Here is a 25304-nt window from a genome sequence, read left to right on the forward strand (position 1 = left end):
GGTCATATGGTAGTTCTATTTTTAGTTTTTTAAGGAACCTCCATACTGTTCTCCATAGTGGCTGTATCAATTTACGTTCCCACAAACAGTGCAAGAGGGTTCCCTTTTCTCCACACCCTCTCCAGCATTTATTGTTTGTAGATTTTTTGATGATGGCCATTCTGCCCTGTGTGAGGTGATACCTCATTGTAGTTTTGATTTGCATTTCTCTAATAATTAGTGATGTTGAGTGTCTTTTCATGTGCTTTTTGGCCATCTGTATTTCTTCTTTGGAGAAATGTCTGTTTAGATCTTCCTATTAGGTCACTCTTGATAGGCCCCTAGATTGCTTCAGCAGGGGGTGCTGGTTGCCACAAAAACCAAGTCAGGATTAGAGGGTTGGAACTTTCAGCCCTATCCCCTGGAGGTAGGGCTAGAGATTGAGTTAATCACCAATTACCAAAGATTTAGTCAATCATGATTGCTTAATGAAACTTCCATAAAACCCACTGAATAACAAAGTTTAGAGAGCTTCTGGGTTACTGAACACATGAAAGTGCTGGAAGGATGGCATACTCGGAAAGGACATGGCGGTTCCATGTGCCTTCTCCCATATCTTGCCCTGTTCACTTCCATTTGTCTGCTCCTGATTGTATCCTTTACAATAAACTGGTAATAGTAAGTAAAGGACTTTCTGGAGTTCTATGAGCCACTTAAGCAAATTTTCATACCTGAGGAGAGAGTCATGGTATCTCTGGATTTATAGCTGGTTGGTCAAAAGTACAGGTGGCAACTTGAGACTTGCAAGTGATGTCTGAAGTGGGGGCAGTCTTGTGCGACTGAGCCCTCAACCTTAGGGAACTGTGCTAATACCAGTTAGTGTCACAACTGAACTGAATTGTATAGCATCCAGTTGTTGTCCAGAGACTTGGAGAATTGGTTGGTGTTGGAGGGGGGGTGGGAAACAAAAACATACAATTGTGTCAGAAGTGTTGTGAGTAAACAACTCAGTTAGACATTGTATAGCAGGCTGCATAGGGATTATGATACCTGAGAGAAAGGAAATAAATGAGGTGAACCTTATAATTACCGTAGCTTTCAGCCTGGAGGAAATTTCAAAACCCAGTACAGGAGAAGGAACCCCAGAAAGGCAGTATTTTTTTTTTAATAGATCTTTATTGGAGTATAATTGCTTCACAATACTCTGTTAGTTTCTGTTGTACACCAAAGTGAATCAGCCATATATGCACACATATGTCCGCATATCCCCTCCTTCTTGAGCCTCCCTCCCATCCTCCCTAACCCACCCCTCTAGGTCATCACAAAGCACTGAGCTTATCTCCCTGTGCAATGCGGCTGCTTCCCACTAGCTGTCTGTTTTACATTTGGTACTGTATATGTGTCGATGCTACTCTCACTTTGCCCCAGCTTCCCCCTCCCACACCGTGTCCTCAAGTCCATTCTCTATGTCTACATCTTTATTCCTACCCTGCAACTGGGTTCATCAGTACTATTTTTTTTTTTTTAGATTCCATATATATGCGTTAGAATACAGTATTTGTTTTTCTCTTTCTGACTTACTTCACTCTCTATGACAGACTCTAGGTTCATCCACCTCACTACCAATAACTCAGTTTCGTTTCTTTTTAAGGCTGAGTAATATTCCATTGTATACATGTGCCACATCTTCCTTATCCATTCATCTGTTGATGGACATTTAGGCTGGTTCCATTTCTGGGCTATTGTAAATAGTGCTGCAATGAACATTGGGGTGAATGTGTCTTTTTGAATTATGGTTTTCTCAGGGTATATGCCCAGTAGTGGGGTTGCTGGGTCATATGGTAGTTCTATTTTTAGTTTTTTAAGGAACTTTCATACTGTTCTCCATAGTGGCTGTATCAATTTACATTCCCACCAGCAGTGCAGGAGGCTTCCCTTTTCACCACACTCTTTCTAGCGTTTATTGTTTCTAGATTTTTTGATAAAGACATTCTGACTGGTGTGATGTGATACCTTATTGCAGTTTTGATTTGCATTTATCTAATAATTAGTGATCCTGAGCATCTTTTCACATGCCTCTTGGCTATCTGTATGTCTTCCTTGGTGAAATGTCTATTTAGGTCTTCTGCCCATTTTTTAACTGGATTGTTTGTTTTTGTGATATTGAGCTCCGTGAGCTGTTTGTATATTTTGGAGATTAATCCTTTGTCTGTTGTTTCATTTGCAAATATTTTCTCCCATTCTGAGGGTTGTCTTTTCATCTTGTTTATGGTTTCCTTTGCTGTGCAAAAGTAAGTCCCATTTGTTTATTTTTGTTTTTATTTCCGTTACTCTAGGAGGTGGATCAAAAAAGATCTTGCTGTGGTTTATGTCAAAGAGTGTTTTTCCTGTGTTTTCCTCTAAGAGCTTTATAGTATCTGGTCTTACATTTGGGTCTTTAATCCATCTGGAGTTTATTTTTGTGTATGGTGTTAGGGAGTGTTCTCATTTCATACTTTTACATGTAGCTGTCCAGTTTTCCCAGCACCATTTATTGAAGAGGCTGTCTTTTCTCCATTTTATGTTCTTGCCTCCTTTGTCATAAATTTGTCCACTTTTTCATGGTTGTACATTTTATTGGCATATAGTTGTTTGTAGTAGTCTCTTACAGTCCTTTGTATTTCTGCGGTGTCAGTTGTGATTTCTCCTTTTTCATTTCTAATTTTATTGATTTGTGTCCTCTCCCTTTTTATCTTGATGAGTCTGGCTAAGGGTTTTTCAAATTTGTTTTCTTCTCAAAGAACCAGCTTTTAGTTTTATTGATCTTTGCTATTGTTTTCTTCATTTCTATTTCATTTATTTCTGGTCTGATTTTTATGATTTCTTTCCTTCTATTGACTTTGGGTTTTCTTTGTTCTTCTTTCTCTAGTTGTTTTAAACGTATGGTTAGGTTGTTTATTTGATATTTTTGTTTCTTGAGGTGAGACTGAATTGCTGCTTTTGCTGCATACCATAGGTTTTGGGTCATCGTGTTTACATTGTCATTTGTTTCTATGTATTTTTTTAATAAAATTAATTTTATTTATTTATTTTTTGGCTGTTTTAGGTCTTTGTTGCTGCACATGGGCTTTCTCTAGTTGCGGAGAGCAGGGTCTACTCTTCATTGTGGTGTGCAGGCTTCTCATTGTGGTGGCTCCTCTTGTTGCAGAACACAGACCCTAGGCACGCAGCCTTCAGTAGTTGTGGCTCGCGGGCTCTAGAGCACAGGCTCAGTAGTTGTAGCACATGGGCTTAGTTGCTCCATGGCATGTTGGATCTTCCTGGACCAGTGCTTGAAGCCGTGTCCCCTGCATTGGCAGGTGGATTCTTAACCATTGTGCCACCAGGGGAGCCCCTCTGTGTATTTTTGTATTTCTTGTTTGATTTCTTCAGTGATCTCTTGGTTATTTAGTAGCACACTGTTTATCCTCCATGTATTTGTTTTTTACAGTTTTTTTCCTGTAATTGATTTCCAATCTCATAATGTTGTGGTCAGAAAAGATGCTTGGTATGATTTCAATTTCCTTAAATTTTTCAAGGCTTGACTTGTGGCCCAAGATGTGATCTGTCCTGGAGAATGTTCCCTGTGCACTTAAGAAGAAAGTGTATTCTGCCACTTTTAGGTGGAATGTTCTAGAAATATCAATTAAATCTCTCTGGTCTATTGTGTCATTTAAAGCTTGTGTTTCCTTATTTACTTTTCTATTTGGATCACCTGTCCATTGGTGTAAGTGTTGTGTTAAAGTCCCCCAATATTATTGTGCTACTGTTGATTTCTCCTTTCATAGTTGTCAGCATTTGCCTTATGTATTGAGGTGCTCCTCTGTTGGGTGCATAAACATTTATAATTGTTATATCTTCTTCTTGGATTGATCCTTTGATCATTAGGTAGTGTCCCTCCTTATCTCTTATAACAGTCTTTATTTTAAAGTCTATTTTATCTGCTACAAGTATTCCTACTGCAGCTTTCTTTTGATTTCCATATGCATGGAATATCTTTTTCCATCCCTTCACCTTCAGTCTGTATGTGTCCCTAGGTCTGAAGTGGGTCTCTTGTAAACAGCATATATATGTCTTGTTTTTGAATCCAGCCAGTCTGTGTGTTTTGTTTGGGGCATTTAATTAATTTGCATTCAAGGTTATTATCGATATGTATGTTCCTATTAACATTTTCTTAATTGTTTTGGCTTTGTTTTTGTGGGTCTTTTTCTTCTCTTGTGTTTCCCACCTAGAGAAGTTTCTTTAGCATTTGTTGTAAAGCTGGTTTGGTGGTGCTGAATTCTCTTAGCTTTTGCTTATCTGAAAAGCTTTTGATTTCTCAATCAAATCTGAATGAGATCCTTGCTGGCTAGAGTAATCTTGTTTGTAAGTTTTTCTCTTTCATCACTTTAAGTATATCCTGCCATCCCTTCTGGCTTGCAGAGTTTCTGCTGAAAAATCAGCTGATAACCTTATGGGGATTCCTTTGTATGTTAGTTTTTTGTTTTTCCCTTGCTACTTTTAATATTTTTTCTTTGAATTTAATTTTTGTTAGTTTGATTAATATGTGTCTTGGTGTGTTTTTCCTAGGGTTTATCCTGTATGGGACTTTCTGTGCTTCCTGGATTTGGGTGACTATTTCCTTTCTCATGTTAGGAAAGTTTTCAGCTATAATCTCTTCAAATATTTTCTCAGACCCATTCTTTTTCTCTTCTTCTTCTGAGACCCCTATAATTCGAATGTTGGTGCATTTAATGTTGTCCCCGAGGTCTCTGAGACTGTCCTCAATTCTTTTCATTCTTTTTTCTTTATTCTGCTCCTCGGCAGTTATTTCTACCATTCTGTGTTCCAGCTCACTCATTCCTTCTTCTGCCTCTGTTATTCTGTTATTGATTCCTTCTGGTGTATTTTTCATTTCAGTTATTATGTTGTTCATCTCTGTTTCTTTGTTCTTTAGTTCTTCTAGATCTTTGTTAACCATTTCTTGTATTTTCTCAATCTGTGTCTCCATTCTATTTCCGAGATCCTGGATCATCTTTACTATCATTACTCTGAATTCTTTTTCAGGTAGATTGCCTGTTACCTCTTTATTTATTTCGTCTTGTAGGTTTTTACCTTGCTCCTTCATTTTTGACATATTTTTTTGCCAGCTCTTTTTTTTTTTTTTTTAATTAGTGGGATTTTGTTCCTGTCTTACTGGTTGTTTGTCCTGACAACACTGGAGTTTGTAGGCTGTTGGGTAGAGCTGGGTCTTGGTGCTGATATGAGTACCTCTGTTAGACCTCACTCCAATGAATATTTCCTGGGGTCTGAGGTTAATGCAGTGGTTCCGACACAGAGCTTCCGCCACAGGAGCTTCAGCCTGACCCCCAGCTCGTGAACCAAGATCCCACAAGCCATGTGGGGTGGCAAAAAAAAAAAAAAGAAAAAAAAGAAGAACAGTAACAAAGTAAAAAATAAAATTAGACTAGGAAACTAACAGATATGTTAGAAAGAATATAAAAATAAAAATATAGATGAATCAACAACTGGAAGGTACAACAATACCACAATAGTAAAAAAAGAGGAGAAGGGAAAAGAGAAAAAAAAGGGGGGCGGGGGAAGCCTTGGCTGTGGAGGGCAGGGCCTAAGCAAGGGCAAGGTTTGGGCTGTGGGCAGGGTGTATGCTTAGGACCCACAGGGCTGGAAAAGGCCCTGTGGGCTATGGGGGGTGGGGCTTAGGCTCAAGGAACAGAAGGGGCCCAGGCGTGCCCCCCACCCCGGTCTCCGAGGGTGGGGTACCTCACCTGGGAGCCCAGCAGGCTTCCTGGGCTCAAGTGGGCCGGGCAAATGCCCTCCTCTCCTCTCCTGCTCCTCTGCTCTGGGAGGGCCCCTCCTGCCTGCCTCTCCTGATCTCCCCAGCCTCCCTCCTATGGCCCTAAGGACCCACACGGCCTGGGGGGCGCCTGGGATCTCAGGAGGCTCCCAGGGCATGAGTGGGTGGGGCAGTCGCCCTCTGTTCCTCTCCCACTCCTCCCAGATGGCTCCTCCCATGTACCTCTCCTGGTCTCCCCAGCCTCCCTCCTATGCCCCCAGGACCCATGCATCCTGCAGGGGGCTTTGGAGGGGGTTACTGGCCTGGGAGCTCAGCAGGCTCCCCAGGCCGAGTGGGCCTGGTGATCGCCCTCCACTCCCACTCCTCCCGGAGGACCCCTCCCCCCTACCTCTCCTGATCTCCCCGGCCTCAGGGACGCCGATCCTGTCTGACCTCCACTTCTCCCGCCTCTGTCCTCCCACGTCCTACTGGTTCACTTGGGGGTTCCTCCCATCTCCTTAGGCATCAGGGTCCCCCACCAGTGGCTGGCAGGCACCCTAGTCGTGGGGAGACGCTAACTCGGTGTCTTCCCACACTGCCATTTTGAGTCAAGGAAATATTCTTGAGATTACGAAGCAGATATTACAGGGTTAAAGGAGTCCAAGGTACTGGAAGTGATGAAGCTACACAGAGAAAAAGCTCCAGAAATCTGCAAGAGGTCTCATGGGTCTGTTATTGAGTACAGAGCTGCATGTGTATAATTCCATAAACCCAAGCAAAGGTACCCTACCAGGAAGCTGTAAGATAAACAATTATCAGAGTTTACTTGCAGCAGTCTTAGTTCTGACCAAATAGAGTGGAGATTGCTCCACTGAACACCCAGAACATCCTGGAGGCAACAGATGGATTACACCTTAGTAGTAACGAAAAACTGTCTCTAGAATAATAACTACTGTTGACCAACAGTAACAAAGTTTAAAAAGAAGCAAGCCTGGGAAGTCTCAAACTGATCCACAAGTAATTTAATTGCCAAACAAGACAAAATTTGACATTTGTAAAAGAAGACAACAAATCCCAGATTCTCACCAATGTGATGTTCACAATGCCCAATACCCACTAAAAATTATTAGGCAGATAATTTTGGGTAGTTCAGGCTGTGTCAGGTATGTAAATTTGATACCCTCAACTTCTCCAACAAAATGAACAACAGGGATCAACAAAAATAAGTAAAATGACTGAAACTCAAACTGCCAGCATAACATGAAGATTATGAACAACTAAAACTAAGTTGCCTATAAGTTGAAAAAGAAACACCAAATTCCAGCCAGCTTTCCCTGTGCTTTCTGCCACAAGAATTTGGAAATGCAAGTACAGTTTGGAGAAAACTCTATTGAACAGAAATTAGAGGATTTATCCTTAGGTTTTTTCAATTTTTCTAAAACCATGTCAGAAAGAGATAGACTACCCTCTGTTTGAAAATGCTTAAAACATGCAGGTAAATCAAAGCAAGGAAAAGGTTAAACATCTTTGTAGGGGGAAAGTGGTGAAAAGAAAAGGAGAGACACGTTTGAAATTACATAGTAAGGGGGGGTGGGGAAAGCAAGGATTCTGGAAGATAAAATAAAGTAGAAGATATCAAAGATCACTCAACTATCCCAGCCCCTAAAACAAACAAACAAATAAAAAAAAAATTTAAAAAAAGGAAAAGAAACATAATTTTCTACTCTGACAGAAGAGGGCACTCTTGAACTAGGAATCTTATAAGGCATTACAAACTAACAGATCTGACCACAGAATATCCGAGGAATGAACATTCTTCAACTGCTGTGTGTGTATTTGCGTGTGTGTGTGTATTTGCGTGTGTGTGTGTGTGTCTCAAGCAACAAAAACCTATATAACACAACATTCAAAACTGAATTAAGTATGTGCAAGCATTTAGGGATATGAGAAAACAAATTGAATCAGAAATTTTAAAAGTAAAAATAGAAATGGGAAAGAAAAGGAGGAAATGAAATAAGAATTGATGATCTCTGGAAAGAAATAGAAGAAAAAGAAAAGTCATATTAGAAATTATGACTAAATTCCAAAGTGCTCAAGGAAAAAGATATTTAAATGAGAATATTAAAAAGGCATCGAAGAAAACAAGGAAACAACCACACAATGAAAATTAGTTAAATAAGTAAAAATGTGCAAGAAAAAATGGTTGAAATTGAAGATAGTCAAAGAAAAAATAACATCTGTACAATTGGAGTCCCTGTGGAAGCTAAGATGATGGAACAAAATTCATATTAAAACTGTTGTACAAGAACAATTTCCAGAAATAGAAGAAAGCTTGTATCAACATATTTAAAGGGCCCACCAGGTACCTGGAAAAATGACCTGCAATGATCAACTCCATGGTGTACACTAATAAAAATTTTTAATTTGTAAAGATTTAAGAACTATCCTTGGGATTTCCAGCAAAAAGATAAACTATCTCACAGGGGCAAAAAAAATTAGACTTCTTATCAAGCACCCATGGAACATTTATAAAGGTTTAACATATTTAAAAATAAAACTCAATCAGTAACTTCCATAACTACTACAAATATCACTCTGATCATAGTTTAATAAAACTGAAAATTATTTGAAAAAAGAACCCTAGAAATCAAATACGTTTTGGGTTTTCCACAAATCTCTATCAAGTATTTGACATGATATTTGCATGTACCCTGGCTCAAGTTCAACCTGAAGGTTTGGTCAGGTGCTGTGTTAAGAGAAAGCCACAGCTCTACCAACTGTCCTTCACAATTCCTCCAGTTGGTTCCTTTATATTCCTAGCACATATAGCAAGCAGTGGCCTGATCATCAATTTTTCCAACCCTACACTGAGATTCAAACTTCTAATGCTAAAAATGCAGAATGAGTGAAATCTCAGAATATATCAATTTTGAAACATCAGTAAGTTACAAGTTATTAAGTAAGAAGGATTTTCAGCTCACTCCATTATGTTTGGGGGAAAAAAAGGGAGATTTCTTCTAAAATTTAACTAAGAGGATACTATGACAGATGCTTTCAAATAATGATAAGAAACTGACACTACTACTTTTTTTTTTTTTTTTATTTTGCGGTACACGGGCCTCTCACTGTTGTGGCCTCTCCCGCTGCGGAGCACAGGCTCCGGACGCGCAGGCCCAGCGGCCATGGCTCACGGGCCCACCCGCTCCGTGGCATGTGGGATCCTCCCGGACCGGGACACGAACCCGTGTCCCCTGCATCGGCAGGCAGACTCCCAAACACTGCGCCACCAGGGAAGCCCGACACTACTACTTTTTTTGAGAAGGTTTGATATTCTCATTTTCCTTCTAACCGAGAATTTTGACAGAGCAATATATAGCATGTTGAATACCCAGATGGAAAAATTACATCAAATGAATGGAAAATACACTGAGCTATCTATTCATTCCATCATTCAGAAAAGTACATTTACTACCAGCTACAGGTGAAGCACTCTGATAGATAATAGCCCCCCAGAATTTATTAAGACACAATTCTTGCCTCCCAGTAGCTTATCATCTACTGAGAGAGACAAATTCACAGGCAGGACATTTCAGTAAAATGAAATTAATATTATTGTGGACATATGGGTAAACTAAAAAGAAAAAAAAGAAAAGAAAATGTGCTTGAGGTGAAGAAGAAGTAAAGAAGTAAATAAAGAGATCAGTGCCTCACAAAGAAAGCAGGTGGAAATTTAGATGCAATTTTGGAGGTTAAGAGACAGTTTACTCAAATATACAAATGGGAAAGTGTATCTGTTAGCTATTTCTGCAACTCTGCTGCATAACATACAACCCATGGCATACAACAGTAAGCATTTATTACTTCATGTGTATGTGGTTAAGCTGGGTCAGTTCTGATGACCTCAGCTGAACATACCTATATATCTTCAGGTTGGCTTTGGGTGCTCTGATCCTGGCTGGACCTGTCTGGGTGACTTGGCTTCAAGCTGCGGAACTGGTTAGACTTGGCTCTTCACTGTGCGTTCTTCAGATCTCATCCAAGTATGCATTCTGAGACCCATGCTGAGGGGCAGCAGCTACATAGGGGAAGCACTTCTAACGTGGGCAGAAGGGCAAAAGAACGAGCAGAAAACTAGTGTCTCTTGGGTTTGAAGTGGGAGCTGGGAAATGGCACAGGGTCAGTTCCTCCCACATTTCATCCTCCATAGTAAGTTATATGGACGATCTATTATCAGTAGGATGGTAAAGTAAATCCATCCCACTCTGATGGATGATACTGAAAATTCTGTGACAAAGAGAACGTGTAATTCTGATATAGAGAGGGAAGGAAGAATGGGTAATAGATCATTCATTCGATAAGTATATTCTCAGCTGATATAATAGATGAGCCAGAATTATTTTTAAAACATATTATACATATATATTAAATACATAAATTATTAAAATATACTAAAAAGACTGCATTTATCTATGTTATTTTAGGGAACCTATAGTAGTTCCTTTAGGTTGGATGGGCACAGGGGACATTGCCAAAAAGTAAGAATAAAATCTGAGCTCTTTTTCCCCCCAAATAAACATTTAATTTGCTTTTGAATTAATGTTCGTTTAATGATCAAATATGTTTTCTTTTAATTTATTGACTGTCATCTCTTACCCACAATTACAAATAGGTCTTATTGTCTTATTCATCAGATTGGCATGCAGGAAACAGAGAATGTATTTTAACTTTTTAGTAGGTGGTGAATCCTTGCCCCATCCAGTTAGCATTAAAATTCTTATTAACAAAAAAAAAAATGCTGCATATAGATTCTTATCTTAAGATATGCTGTGGGGAAGACATGGGCATAGATTAGAAATGGAATGAAACAGAGTGTTTAGAATTTAGACAACTAACAATTTCTAGTATAGCAAACACTGCATGCTTTTTGTGAAATAAAAAATTCTGACATCTTTACCCTTCATGAGTTGGTTCAAAATGACACATGATGAACGATGAAATATTTTAAACCAGGATAAATATCCTGTTTCATTCCATTTCCAATTTGCACCAATATCTCTCCCTTTGTATCTCTCAAAATGAAAATTCATGTGTACCAACCTGTGGAGAAAATTTTATTAACTATAAAGAAAATATTAACTATTTGTGTCTGTGATTTAGGGAGTAAACATGACCCTGCAAAAATTTTCTTTTAATTGTTTTTTTACATCAAAATATTTGTATTCAAATGGAATTAATGTTCAAAATAGAATCTTGCATTGCCATTGTTACAGAAACTCTTCATTTATAATAATAACTTAAAACTTTTGTATTTGGAAATCTTAAAATATGTTATATTTGGAAGCTGCTAACATGTTTTTTAAATCAGATGATTTATATAAGAAATCTTCAAAATAGTTAGCTAGGAGGGCAGTTCACTGTAGTGATGAAGAGTTTGGTTTCTGCTCTCCTTCATCTTCAAGGCCAGTAAGAAGTCAAACCCTTCTCACACCTTGAATCTCTCTTATCTCCTTTTTTGTTGCATTCCTCCTGCCTTCCTCTTCTGCTTTTAAGGATTTATGTGGTTACATTGGCCTCACCCACATAATCAAAAAGAATCTCCCTGTTTTAAAGTCAGCTGACTAGTGATCTTAATTCTATTTACAATTTAGTAACCTTAATTCTACTAACAAAGTCTCTCAACAGCAGTAGCAAGATTAGTGTTTAAGAATGTGTTTTTTCAGGGTGAAGAGTAGGGTCTCTTTAGGTTCTACCACACTGCCTCACAGGATTCTTTTGGAAATCAAATGAAATACTACATATAAAATGTTTCATGCAGTGCCTGACCCATAGTAAAATCTCTATAAATAATAGCAGATAGCATTGCTGATTCATCAATAGCAAGTCTGATGTTTGGGTACATTTGCCTCATTCAGTCATCCTGTAAAGACTGGACAAAGGGACTTCAAATTTTGAGGGCATGTGTGTAGATTTAGATTATTGCGATGATGAGAGTTGTTAATTCATATCACAATTTTGAGTGAAGCTTTTATTTTAGACGTCCGAGTTCAGGTATGTCGTTTTTTAAAAACTGTGTCAATAAATAAGGAAGGCTGCAGATCTAGGCTACACATTTTATTTGCCATGTGACCCTGGAAAATTTACCTTAGTCATCTCGGCCCTCAGAGTTTTCAGCTATGAAATGGGGATGATAATACTTAGCGACGTTATTTTTAAAAGATAAGAAAAGTACCATGATATCTTCTAAATCATAAGTTTCAGTAAATGTGAGTAACCTCTCCCGTATGCCCATTTCAAACACAGGTTTTTTGGTTTTTTTTTTTAAGATTTATGTATTATTTATTTATTTATTTAGGCTGCGTTGGGTCTTGGTTGCGACATGCGGGATCTTCCGTTGCAGCCTGCGGGCTTTTCGCTGCAATGCGTGGGCTTCTCTCTAGTTGTGGCGTGCAGGGTTTTTTCTTTTCTCTCTCTCTAGTTGTGGTGCACGGGCTCCAGAGCACATGGGCTCTGTAGTTTGTGGCGTGCAGGCTCTCTAGTTGAGGCGCACAGCTCAGTAGTTGTGGTACACGGGCTTATTTGACCCGTCGTATGTGGGATCTTAGTTCCCTGACCAGGAATCGAACCCGCGTCCTCTGCATTGGAAGGCAGATTCTTTACCACTGGACCACCAGGGAATTCCCCAAACACAGATTTTGAAATCAAGACAAAGGGAGTGTTCTTTTGGTTTAGTCCATGATGTGCTTTCATTTTCTTAGTCTACAAAAGGGGATAATGATTCTTATCTTATAGGGACATTGGTGAATTAAATTAGAAAGCTCCATGATTTAGTGCTTAGCAGCTTTCCCCTTTAGAAAAGTGAAGAATTTTAAAACATTTCAAAATCTTTTGATTGACACATTTCCATCTCTCAGTTCACTCATTAAGTAACACTAGTGTTCCAATTACTGTAATAAGAATGATTGTAAAATGCAATTCTGTTTGGAAAATGTGCAGCTAGCTAAATTCCCAATAGCTGAGTCTTTACCACTGGGGATTCACCTCCAGTGCTTTTGTGGGCAGCCTTTAGTAAGCCTTTAGTTGGCAACATCTGAAAAGGCAGTGTCTTGCCCCTGCTATTTATTAAAATGTGTTATCTATATTTTAAAAGGAATGTTCTCTATCTGTGTACTTTGTTACTGGTAACAATGTGGTAGGCAAGGTCATGAAAGATTAGCTGGGATTTAAAATAATTTAATGTTTGACAATGATAATGAAATGTGTACTGTGTTGGATCTTTGCTTGTTAAACAGGGATAGTTTTTAATAGGGAAAGATTCATTCAAAAAATAATTACAACACTGAACCCTAAAACAAGCACATTGAAAGAGAAAAAAAACGTGATTACTTTATCTGTTGAAACATTTTACAGCTTTGAAGAATATATATATTCTCTCAATGGACTTAACTGCCAATGTGTGTGTGTGTGTGTATAATGTTATATGTAAATTATTAGTAAAGGTGTGTAAATTGTATACCTATAAGGAATACTATATATACATATATGTATATGATTAGTAATTATATATATACACGATGTATATGTAAGTTATATGAAGTAAATTATATATAAGATATAAATATAACTAGTTATGATATGTGTAAATTATATATATGTTGTATATATACATAACTTATGTATGTGTGCTTAATAAATGGTTACTATTATAAGATAATGACTTTTTAACATGTTATTTCTAAGACTGAAAGTTCTTTGAGGGAAGGAACTATAGGAAAGATGTGTGTGTGTGTGTGTGTGGTGGTAATATATAATCATATATTTAATATGTAATAATATATAATATACAATTATATATATTATGTAATCATATGTATTATATAATCATATATATTTATAATCATATACATTGTATAATCAAATATATATATAATTATTTCAATTCAGGGGAAATATTGAGCATCTATAGATGGCCAATAAATTGATCTCAGATAGACAATAAGCTGCTCTTTAGGGAGGGAATACAAAAGAAAACATGGAAACACACTTAGACTCTAACTAAACATGTGCCAGATAGTGCAGTAGGCGCTTTCAAATGAAATGACTTGTATCTTCTCACTTAATAATCCCGCCAAAGCTATGAGATAAATACCACCCTAGTGTGATTATACTAATAATTTCTATATGAGCTTACTGGGTCAAAATGTATGAATATTTCTATGGTTCTTGCATGCAGTAATCTAATTTTTGTAAGTCTCATAAAGAAAACACCAAAGAGGTATTTGTAATATGAATTAGGTTATCCAGTGCTGTTCATTTCAAAGTTTTATTTCCTCTGAAACCCTGTTGGGTTATATTGATTCACTCTTAGATAGCAAGGGGTCTTTTCCCAAAGCTTTTGATTAAAAAAAAAAAAAACACTTTAGTTACTAGTCATTCTCCTTTTACTAGTTGATATTGTCAAGGTAATTGGGTTTTATTCTATTTGAAGATACCTATGGGTAATGGTCAGGATCGTATACTTTACAGAGATTAGCAGGCAATAAACTGGCTTCTGTCTGGGCCTTCAAACCAAGGGCGTCCCTGTTTAATCTAACAACCTGCTGTGTAGAAACTGTTTCCTGATGTATTCTCACTTAAACGTGGCATCCAGGAAATGTCTTTTTAAAGTACAGCACAGTTGTGTTTTTCTAAAATACCACTGCCTAAAATCCCTTCTCACAAGGGATGTGAATGTCAATAAATGAGACTATCATAAGAAAAAAAAAGGTCTTATTTTAGAAAAAAAATTATTCATATATTCAAAAAGCATGTCCTATACCAGTGCTGAGACCAGAGGTACAGGAATGAAGAAGTGAAGAAACTGTGGTTCTTTCCCTCAAGGAACTTGAAGTCTTATAAAAGAAATAGCATGTAAACAAGTCCTCCTGTTTTAACCACTAATCACAGTGATCTATGGTGTTTGGTAATCATAATAAAAAAAGAGCAATCATTTATTAAGCACATCATCTCTGCCACACACTGAATTAAATATTTACAAATGTAATCTCATTGGATGCTCACAATAGCCTAATGTGGTAGGCGTACTATCATCATTCTCATCTTCCTGAGGGTTACCTGGGATGAGAGAGTTTGACTTGTCTGCCTGAAATAATGTGGAGGGGTGGAGACTCCGTTAGGAACTGAACTGTCCGACTACAGAGTCAGGGGACCTCATCCCTATGCTGTACGGCTCAAAGAAGGATGGAATTATCTTTTATTTGGGTGGGCAGTGGGGGTTAGTGGTGTTTGGCAGGGGATGATATTCAGGGATTCACAAAAGAGTAATGTGTTAAACAAGCTGATTTAAAACAAAAAAAATAATATGTTTTCCAAGCAGACTTGAACATGGGGAATTCCAGGACAAGAATACAGCACGTGCACAGATAGAGGGACCATAGAGGGGCCTGAGAAATCACGGCTGGAAGAAGACAGACCGTTCCGCATGGCTGGAAATAAGCTGCAAAATGAGTAAGTGGCCTTATATGATTCTGCAAAGATAGTCATGTGACATAGCTAAAGCTTTTAGAGTGTAAATTGTCATTGGACTCCATGGAAGACGTTCAAGCAAAAGAGTTGTATGGCTGATTTAAGTTTCAGAAAGATGGCTCTTCAGAGGGATGGAGGGATTAGAGGGAGAGAACCTGAAAATGGCCATTCTGAGACAAAGGCTATTAAAAATGTCCAGGCGAGAAATTACGGACTAAGGCAGTAGTAATTGGATGGAAATGTCAGGTGAGATGAAGGACAACTTGATTGGAAGTGGGTGGATGAGGAAGAGAAGGGATTGAGGAGACTTCACATTTCTAGTTCAGGTGACTGGGTGAAAGGAGGCTCCACTGTAGGTGCAGCATCATTGGAAGGCAGGGAGAAGAAGAATAATGAGGACATTTTGCTTATGTCTGACACTTAGTTACGTCAAATTATGGGGTTACTTCCCCAGAATGAAAACTGAAAGTTTTTAACCCATTTTATTTCCAAATTAACAGTGACTGAAGCCTCAGCATAGTAGTTTAGCAACCCACGTATTTCTGGAGCTAACTAATAAAGCACTTTTTATCCAAGTCCTGTCTTCTACTTAGTAGGTTGAAGAGCTACATCTAAATCTATAAGTTTGTCTACCATATTGGTTGCTCAGGGGAATCAGCTACCAAACAAACAACAGCGACAACGAATATCCAGGGAACACATTTTTGCCTTCTTTTAGCACTCGGACCTTACTGGTGAATGACTTTCCCTTCTCACCATGACCTCTCTTATTGAGAAAACTACCAGTCTACTCCTCATATCCTTCTGTTCACTACTGTAGTTCTGTTCCTTGTTCCTATCCATGTTAATTCACTTGATACTATTCTTCCTGCCACCAAGAACTTCTTACACAACAATTTTCTAAAGTTTATTAGGCATTAGTCTGTACACTGGCATTATATTCACCGTATATTGGCATTATATTACTGGTTGACACATTAGCTATTTAAAATATATATTACTTTTTTTTTTCATCTAAAAAACTTTTGCTGAAGCTTTGAGAGTAGAAAACACAAACTTCATTAGGATTTGAAGATAAAGGTAAAGGATATGAGCTATTGAGGACCCACTCTATGCCAGATACAGTGCTTCTATAACCATTTATTCTCCTAACTCATGCTGTGAGATTGGTTTAGTATCCACATTTTTAAGAAGAGGGCTATAATGTTTAATGAGGTTAAATACCTGTTAAACCTGCCGCAAGTGGCTGGGATTCAACTTAGTCTTGTGAGGAGATAAAATACTGCTGCCTTCAGCTGCTTTTCCCTGGGTAGATGTTTAAAAAATCACTGTGTTTTCTAACCCCTGCATTCAGTTAGTTTCAATGTCTTTTAGGTGTTAGATCTCAACAGTCTAAAGAACTGCCCTAGGTGAAATGATCACTTTAGGACAAACATTCATTGCCCTGATTGTTTTACTAATATATTCTAAAGTGATCATTTCTCGCTATGGAAAATACCATAAGGGTATTCACATTGTCCATGTTCATGGCTCCGCAGTGAAATTACAAATATTTGCAGAACAGTTTTAAAGAAGACTTGTAAGTGCTTTATATTTCCCTCTCTCGTGTCGAAGGAAAAATTATCCTTCCATCATATATCAACTACCTTGTCCTTTTTGACTGTGTGGAATTTGAATATTGATGTACATGGAAGCAAGAGAGTTGAAATAAACATAGCAGCTCAAGTCATCCACATAGTAAAATGCTGAACCAGAAAGTGAAGGAAGAGAGACAAGGACTCTGTGAGTTGGATTTAATCACATTATGGATGTTCTGCAAAAGAGAAAGGAAAGGTTTCAGTGTGAGGGAAATATTGTGGGGAGATGGGTAAAGCAAATTTTCTATAACTTTTTAGAATCAGAGATTACTGTATGTCATTTAATTGTCTTATAACTATTTTTCATGCCAGATTAATATGTCTTTGATTGGCATCTTATGGAAAGGTGTCCACATATTTAGTGGGTTATACTGACTATATTCATATAAGATAGAATAAAGAAATGAGAAGCAGCCCTTAGATCTAAAGGCAAAACTTGAATTTTAATTCAGGTGCTACCCTGTTTTCTTTATGTGATATTAGAGGAGAAACCTTAACCTCAGGTCCTTCATTTTCATTTGCACAAAAAAGAGAGAAGAGTAATATTTTTCTTCTATATCCCAAAGACTAGCAATGTGAGAAATCCTGGCAAGGAGGAGCCATGGTCATGTTCATCAATCCAGCTAAGTAATGCAGGAATTTGCCAACCTCATAAATAATACTTTTCTAAAAATGCAGCCAAAATTCAAAACTGCAAATTGTAAATATTAGAATTACAAATTATTATGGTAATTCTATTTTCAGAGAACTAAAATGTGATATTATATCACTGATTTTACCTTTTATTTCAGATGCAATTTTCAACAACATAATATGAGCTTTTCTTATAGTTTCCTTAATTTTGCTCTTTCGTTTCAAAATCAAACATATGGATAGCTAGCTTATGAGTGTCCAGCTAACTATTGACATGTATTGCTTTTGATGTGCATTTTAATATTGTCTGTCTTGCTTTTAATTTCATTATACTTTTTGACACTCCACTTTATCACCACTATAGGTACTTTTCCCTGTTGCCCACTGTTTTATAAATCAGGCAAATTCAATAAATATTCAAGTAGTTGCACAAACTGGCATGCTACTGATGTGGATGGTGACAGCAGGTAGACACACTGTGTGGGAAAATGAAATAGTTCATCAGCTGATGAGCAAAAGCCAAAATCTGGTGTAAGAAGGGGAGTTCAGGGTTCCAACACACACCAATGGCAAGTGTTCTGAAAATTAAAGCTCTACAAATGAAAGATTAGACTATATATGTGTATGCAGAGAAAATAAAGATTAGAAGAAGAGATAAAGCCTCTTCATGACAAGCTTTCCAAGAGGGGACGCAGTAGGGTCAGGAAAACTTTCCAGAACAAAGAGAATATACAAAAGAATTGCAGAGTTTCAGAAGCTCGGAGTAGGAGCAATTTCTACGTGAGGGAAGTTATTAAGAGGGCGATGTAGGAGAAAGTTTTGATATACATTTCAAGAAGTTTCAGTATACATCTGGATAAAATTTCATTTAAGAGAAATAAGGATATCTATGGGAATAGTAGATTCCGAGGTGTGTCTTATAGATAATTAAGAGAGAAAAATATCTTGGGGCCAGACAAGGAGGATTTCTGTGCCCCTTAGGACAGTCTTCTTCCCTTTTCATTCAATTCTTTATAATCCATAAGTTTCTTAGAAGCAGAAACTTTGAATTACTTTTCAGTACATGAATATTCCAGTATCTCCGGAATCAAAAAGCAATATGAATTGATTCTAAGAAAAAACCAAAAAGGAAAAATAAAGGCACTCTTTATTCAAGCAGATTTTGGATAGTACCCCTCATAATACCTGTCATCTCTTACCTTCAGACTTCGAACTCTCTCCCTCCCAATACGCCACCCTGGTCAGTTCTGGCTAAAGTTTTGATGATTGGCTCAGTCGTTACAGAGGCTTATTTTTCCTCTTTCCCAAACTAGTAATATGATAAAGAAATTTTAAGTCTCATGTTGTCTGTAAGAAAAAGTGATATAGCCCATTCCAACCGTTTTTTAAAAACCTGAGAATATCAGAGTCTTACTGTTACAGAGGGAATAGAAAAAGAGTCACAAAAATGAAAATTCTTTCTGTGTTCAATTTTGAGACAACTGAACATGGACACATGGGAAATGTAATAAAAAATTATATAAACCTTTGGAGCCTCAAAAGATTAAATTTTTCAATAGACCATCTACTGAACATGTTTAGATTATTGTCTGTGAACTCCCTGTTATATTTTTTTCCAAATTGTAAGTTTGTTGTTTCTCTGTTTGCATTTTCTTTTTAATTTTTGGGTGATGTGCCAAAGGGAAAAGCACTGGGAAGAAAAATCGATAAAACATAGTTACAGTTTTGAACTATCCAAATGAATCCTGGGATTTTAAACAAGCCACTCAAATTCTTTGATCTTCAGTTTTTTAATTTATAATTTAAAAAACTGAACAAAATAGTTGTATATCATTGTAAGGTGGAAAGTAATCTATGTACCTTTATTTAGTTAAATATAGAAATTTTTTTAAAATTTATTTATTCCTCTACTAGTTATATCCACATGTAGTGAAATTCCAACATACACATCTCTTCAATGTACTGAGGAATCTCAACCTCCCCAGACCAGCATTTTAGATTATTCTGTACGTGCATGGAATTTTCTGTATCAGTGCACTGACAGTTAGTGTGTCCAGTCAGGCTATGTCCACGAATCTGGCATAGGGAGCCAATTCGATATAGTGGGTCCAGTGTATCCTGCCCTGGCCTTTCTCTTTGGTGAACAGTAAAGGTGCCTTTTCTCTTTTCCCTACCTCAGCCCGGGAGCCGAAGGCCTCTCTTCAATTATCTTGAGTCAACAGTGCTGATATGCATCTGTTAACTGTACTCATTTCCATCAGTACTTCCCTGTGACTCCTTTCAACTCAAGGACAGCTACACTGTCCCCTCCTCCCAGGAATGGGCCTCTTGAGCAAGCTCACTAGTCATCATCAACAGAATAGACAAGATTGGATACAACTTTGGTTACCAAGTAAACACTTGGTGGAGGAAATAGTCATTCATCAAAGATGGTTAGCAGTGGGTGAAGAGACTGGAGAGGAGGGAATTCTGTCTCCAGAAGTCCAGAGACTTTGGCAGTTATTTTTGTCTGTTTAACCAAGCTTTGCCAAGTGACACACATACAAGCAAATCTTCTAGCTGTTTAAGGTTTGAAATAGTGTGGCAGCAGCTATATCTTCCATTGTTTATGCCTGCTATGGACTAGCTTTCACTGATAAGTTGACTAATATTTGGTATAAACAGCTCCATTTTTCTCACTTAGACTGGCTATTAAAGCTACTTTTGTAGAATATTTTGAAATTGCAGGATTGACTCAATGAGCATAAGTTCCCAGAAAATCTATACAACTTTATTGTTCCCCAGAATGTTGTAATAGTCTGTGATCTTCAGAATAGAAAACCAAGATCTCTGGAGCATAAACGTATCATCAGAGACAATGATCTCATTTGCTCTTCTGGAAAATTAACACGTGTCTCAGATTCTGAGATCTAGCTCCCTCTTTTCACCAAAATTTCTTGAAATCTAATAAACTGAGACAGCTTATAAAAAAATATTTTGGGGGGTGGAGGGCTGACTTCACTCATTCTGCTTTGAAATGGTCAGCAATGTATTATATCTACTGTAGAAGTAATCCTAAGATGCCCTAAAGATCACATGATCTTCTTTGACTACATTAGTCATAGCTATTAGGACCAAGGAGACTAATACATAGGCAGGGCTAAGATAAAACATATATATCTCTTAATAATTTTTTTTCTGACAAAGTGAGTTCTATTTTGGGAATAGAACAATGATCCTTAGGAAACATGTTACTATGTTAATATATGTCACCATTTTTTCTGCTGAAAACTACACAATGTTGTAGAAAGAAATCAAAGAAAATCTAAATAAGTGAAGAGACATACTGTGTTCAATGAAGGGAAAACACACACAGTGAAGATGTCAGTTCTTCCTAAACTGATATACAGGTTTAACACAGTTCATATCAAAATCCCAGCAATTTTTTGTGGATATGGACAAGATTATTCTAAAACTTATATAGAAAGTGAAAGGATTTAGAATAGCTAAAACAATTTTGAAAAGGAAGAATAAACTAGGAGGAAATCAGTCTACCCAATTCCAAGGATAGTTGTACAGCTACATTAGTAGACTATGGAATTGGTGGAGGAATTGGTGGAAGGATAGACAAAGATATCAATGGAATAGAATTTTGAAACCCAGAAATAGATACATACTCTTAATAATTTGAATTAAAAGAGAAATGCTCCTGAATCAATCAGATGATAGTGGTCTTTTGAAGGAGTGAAGTCTGGAATGGAGCAGCCAGGTTCTTCTTATTCAAGCAGAGGGAGCCAGAGTCATAGAAAGCAGAAAAGAGGAGAGATCAGAAACTTTGGAGGTTAGAAGCAACAGAGAGGAAGGGAGAGAAAAACAGAGAAGAAAGAGAATTATTGACTTCTTGTTTCTGTAAGTTTCAGCTGCTTCTGGAGACTCCTTTTTCTTTCCAATTAACCCATTTTATCTTTGCGCTAATTAGAAAAGACATCTTATTGTTGTGGTTCTTGTCCCAGGCTACCCGCAGCCACTTACAAAGACAGATAAACAGTTTAGAACAATTCAGCAAACTAAACAGTTCAAGGATAATAATGCACTGAGGTTTGCTGAGAGTTTCAGGCTTGCAAGACAAGCCTTCATGCTTCTGTGCAGAAAATGATAGAACAGCGATCTCCAAGGCAATAACCAGAGGCAAAGGTACATGACTTTCAGATTTAGGATAAAATTTAGAATTCTGAGACGGCATATTTGAGGCAATAAACACTAATGCTTTATGGACACCAGCAAGGGGTGTCCATGTGCCTAAGAGTCTTAGGTGTTCATGTGCCTAAGAGTCTCACTGACTAGGACTGGATACCAGGTCTAAGGCTAAATCATCCAGGGCAAGTCACTTAACCTCTTCAACATTTAGTTAGTTAAATGGAAATAATAACAACAGCTATTCCACAGGAGAGCTGTAATGATCAACATACAGCATAACACTCTAAATGATATGCTGAATATTCGAAAGTGGTTTAGTGGTGTTAACATTGGTTGTGTTTTAGTTTTTATTATCTGTCACTTGGACAGGTTTTAGAGAAGGTCTATAGATGAAGACACTAAAATGCCATTTGTTAAAATTTTACAAATGTATAAGATGTTCTTTGTCACTTGACACCCTTGAAGTCTCATGAACTTGGGGGGTTAAAAGGGCCAAGTTCAGAAACCCACATGTTCACGTTTGAACTGTTTCAGTTATTTGCTTAATGCCAACTTTTCAGAATATGAAGTTATTAATATGTAAAAGGAAAGTAATGATATGGCCCTCAGAAATAAATCATTGGGATGAACAGATAAAATGCACATTAAATGATTTACAAAGTTTTAAATACTATAATAAATATGTATGATTATTATTCAGAATTTTTGGCTCCCTAAGGTAGTGAAACAGCTTTGAAATTCCATTCTGACAATTTAATACCTTTCCTCTACATTTCTTTGTAAAATCTGACTTCTCAGCAATTGTTTGGTTTATGACATACAATCTGCATTAGCAGAAGTAAGCACACACATTAGTTATACTTATTGAATAGCTGTTTGCTAACTGGCCTAAGGAAACTTACGGAGTTTAAAAGGTTGAGGTAAGGTATCAAAATACACTGGCTCGCTTTAAAGTATAGAATTCTGTTTTTTTTAATTTATTTATTTACTTACTTACTTATTTATTTATTTTGGCTGCATTGGGTCTTTGTCGCTCCACACGGGCTTTCTCTGGTTGCGGTGAGTGGTGGCTTCTCCTGTTGTGGAGCACAGGCTCTAGGCGCGCGGGCTTCAGTAGTTGTGGCACACGGGCTCAGTAGCTGTGGCTCACGGGCTCTAGAGCACAGGCTCAGTAGTTGTGGCACACGACCTTAGTTGCTCCACGGCATGTGGGATCTTTCTGGACCAGGGCTCGAACCCATGTCCCCTGCATTGGCAGGCAGATTCTTAACCACTGCGCCACCAGGGAAGCCCCTAGAATTCTTTTAAAGATACAATATAGTAATTGGTAGGTATTCTGTTAAATGTTAGCCACATAAATGCAATTGATTATAAAATAGTTAATTAAATTAAGCATAGCCATTTAACTCACCTACCATGAGTCCCAAGATTGTGATGTAATTGAAATCAAGGTTCCATTTGTTACAGTTCACTGCTGTGAGCTTTCTTGCAATCTCTGCCAAACAAAATGAAACGAATAGAGGTTACATATTCAAGGCCCCTGTCTTTTATTCCTTAAAGTTCATCAATATGTAAACCCCCGGGGAGTTAGCTTTCTCAGTTTGTACACCAGGCCTTCACTCATGTGAGGATCACAGTTCGGTGAGTTATGTAAAAGATACCTGCCATCACTCTCTACCCTATCCTCCCAAAAAAGAGGATAACCTGAAAAAATGCTTAGGATATAAATGGGGGGAGAATAGTAAGAGCAATAAGCAGTGCAGAAAGCTTAAGGTGTGTGTGGCAAGAGGTAGAGATATAAGCAAATATATCTTTTATATATAACTCTATATATATCTTTTCTATAACTTGGGAAACATAACATTCTGAACTAAAACTGACTTTGGGGGATAGAACTTCAAAAAGATTTTATATAAAATTCTAATTTGCAATAACTTTCCAGTCACTTCTCACTGATTCAAGCCACCTCACAAACATTTACCAAAATTGTTACTGAATCGAATTTGGGTCCACTTGCTCATGTGGAGTAAAGTCAATGTACCTATACTGGGTTGTAGTGAAGGAAAGTGCAGCATTTATTGTAGGCACCAAACCAAACTCCTCAGTGGGTTTTAGGGAGGCATTTTTTTAAGGCAATTGAGAGAGGGAAGTCTCAGGCTATGTGATCAGCTTGTGCACAGTTCTCTGACTGGTTGACTGTGAGGTAACAGGGTGGTGTCATAGGAGTTCACATTTTCAATCCTGAGGCTCCAGCTGGTGTGAGGGCTATGTGCTCATGATCATCAAATAATTAACTTCTTCCATGTAGTGGGGGTTTTAACATCTGTAAAACAACTCAGGAAATGAGCATCAGATACTGTTATCTATGTAATTCAGGGAGGAACTAAAGATTCTGTGACTGCATATGACTGATTTATTCTTTAAGTTGTTATCAGTTCTCCTGGCCCAACTTCTGTTTCTGTCATTACATGTTCACATTCTTTCAGTCATTAATTCTTGAGCCAGACTTTTGTGTCTCAGGGGAGGCCTGAAAAACTATAGTTTTTCTACAAACAAGAGGCAGATAGAGGACATGGTGGTAGCGGGGGTGGGGGGGGTGGGAAGGGTCTGTCCCAGGAAGGCCCCGTAGGGTCCTGTTCTTTCACATAATGAATCATCAGATCCACTTCTTGGATCATATGCCAACTCCTCCAGTACCTCCACCCCATTCTGAAGTTCTTTACATCAGTAGCCATTGCTAGTCTAGTTTGCTTTGTGTTTATAACCTGTAGAGAGGGTAGCATACTCAGACATTAACTTATTCACGTGCCAATGTCAAGCATTCATTAAAGGTTTGGAATTTTATAGTTGCTCAATAAAGATTGTGAAATAAATGACTGAATAAACAAATTAATGGATAATAGATAAATGGATGGGTGGATAAATGGATAGATGGATGGATGAATAAGCAGATGGTTGTCTGAGTCTTGATCAAACTGAACTATTCTGTTGTCATAAAAATCAAAACATAAAGCATTAAGAATATATACCCAGCACTCTAATTTTATTAAAGGGCTTCTTTATAATCTACTTTATTTTTCTTCAAATTCAGGATATTAGGGCTTTCTTTGTTTACTTTGTTTACTTCTTTCTCTTTCAAATTATCAAAGAAGGAATTTGGGGGAAAACACTTTTTTTTAATCCAAGAAATATTGAACAGTCTACAAAGCCCCTACACAAAGAGAGAAGAGATCAATTAATGTTATCATCAGTGCACTTAAATGTAGCTTCTAAAAATGAGACGCTGATGAAAAGGCATTTAAAAACTGTTCCCTTTACGCCATTCTAAATTAGTTGATGTTATTTCATTTTTTTTCTCCTCTGAGCTTTCAAAATACTCATGCTGAGATACTGAGATTGTATTCAGTTTGTGAAATTAGTGACATAAAGCTTCTCCAGCCACCCCCATTATCTAGCACAAAGATGCTAAAGCAGAATTGAAATCCTGTTTTATATATATATACATATATATATATATATATTGCATTAAATTGGTTCCCAGCGGGGTATCTTAATTAAGATGTGCT

The sequence above is a fragment of the Orcinus orca genome, chromosome 20 (assembly GCF_937001465.1).
Source record: "Orcinus orca chromosome 20, mOrcOrc1.1, whole genome shotgun sequence".
NCBI lineage: Eukaryota > Metazoa > Chordata > Mammalia > Artiodactyla > Delphinidae > Orcinus > Orcinus orca.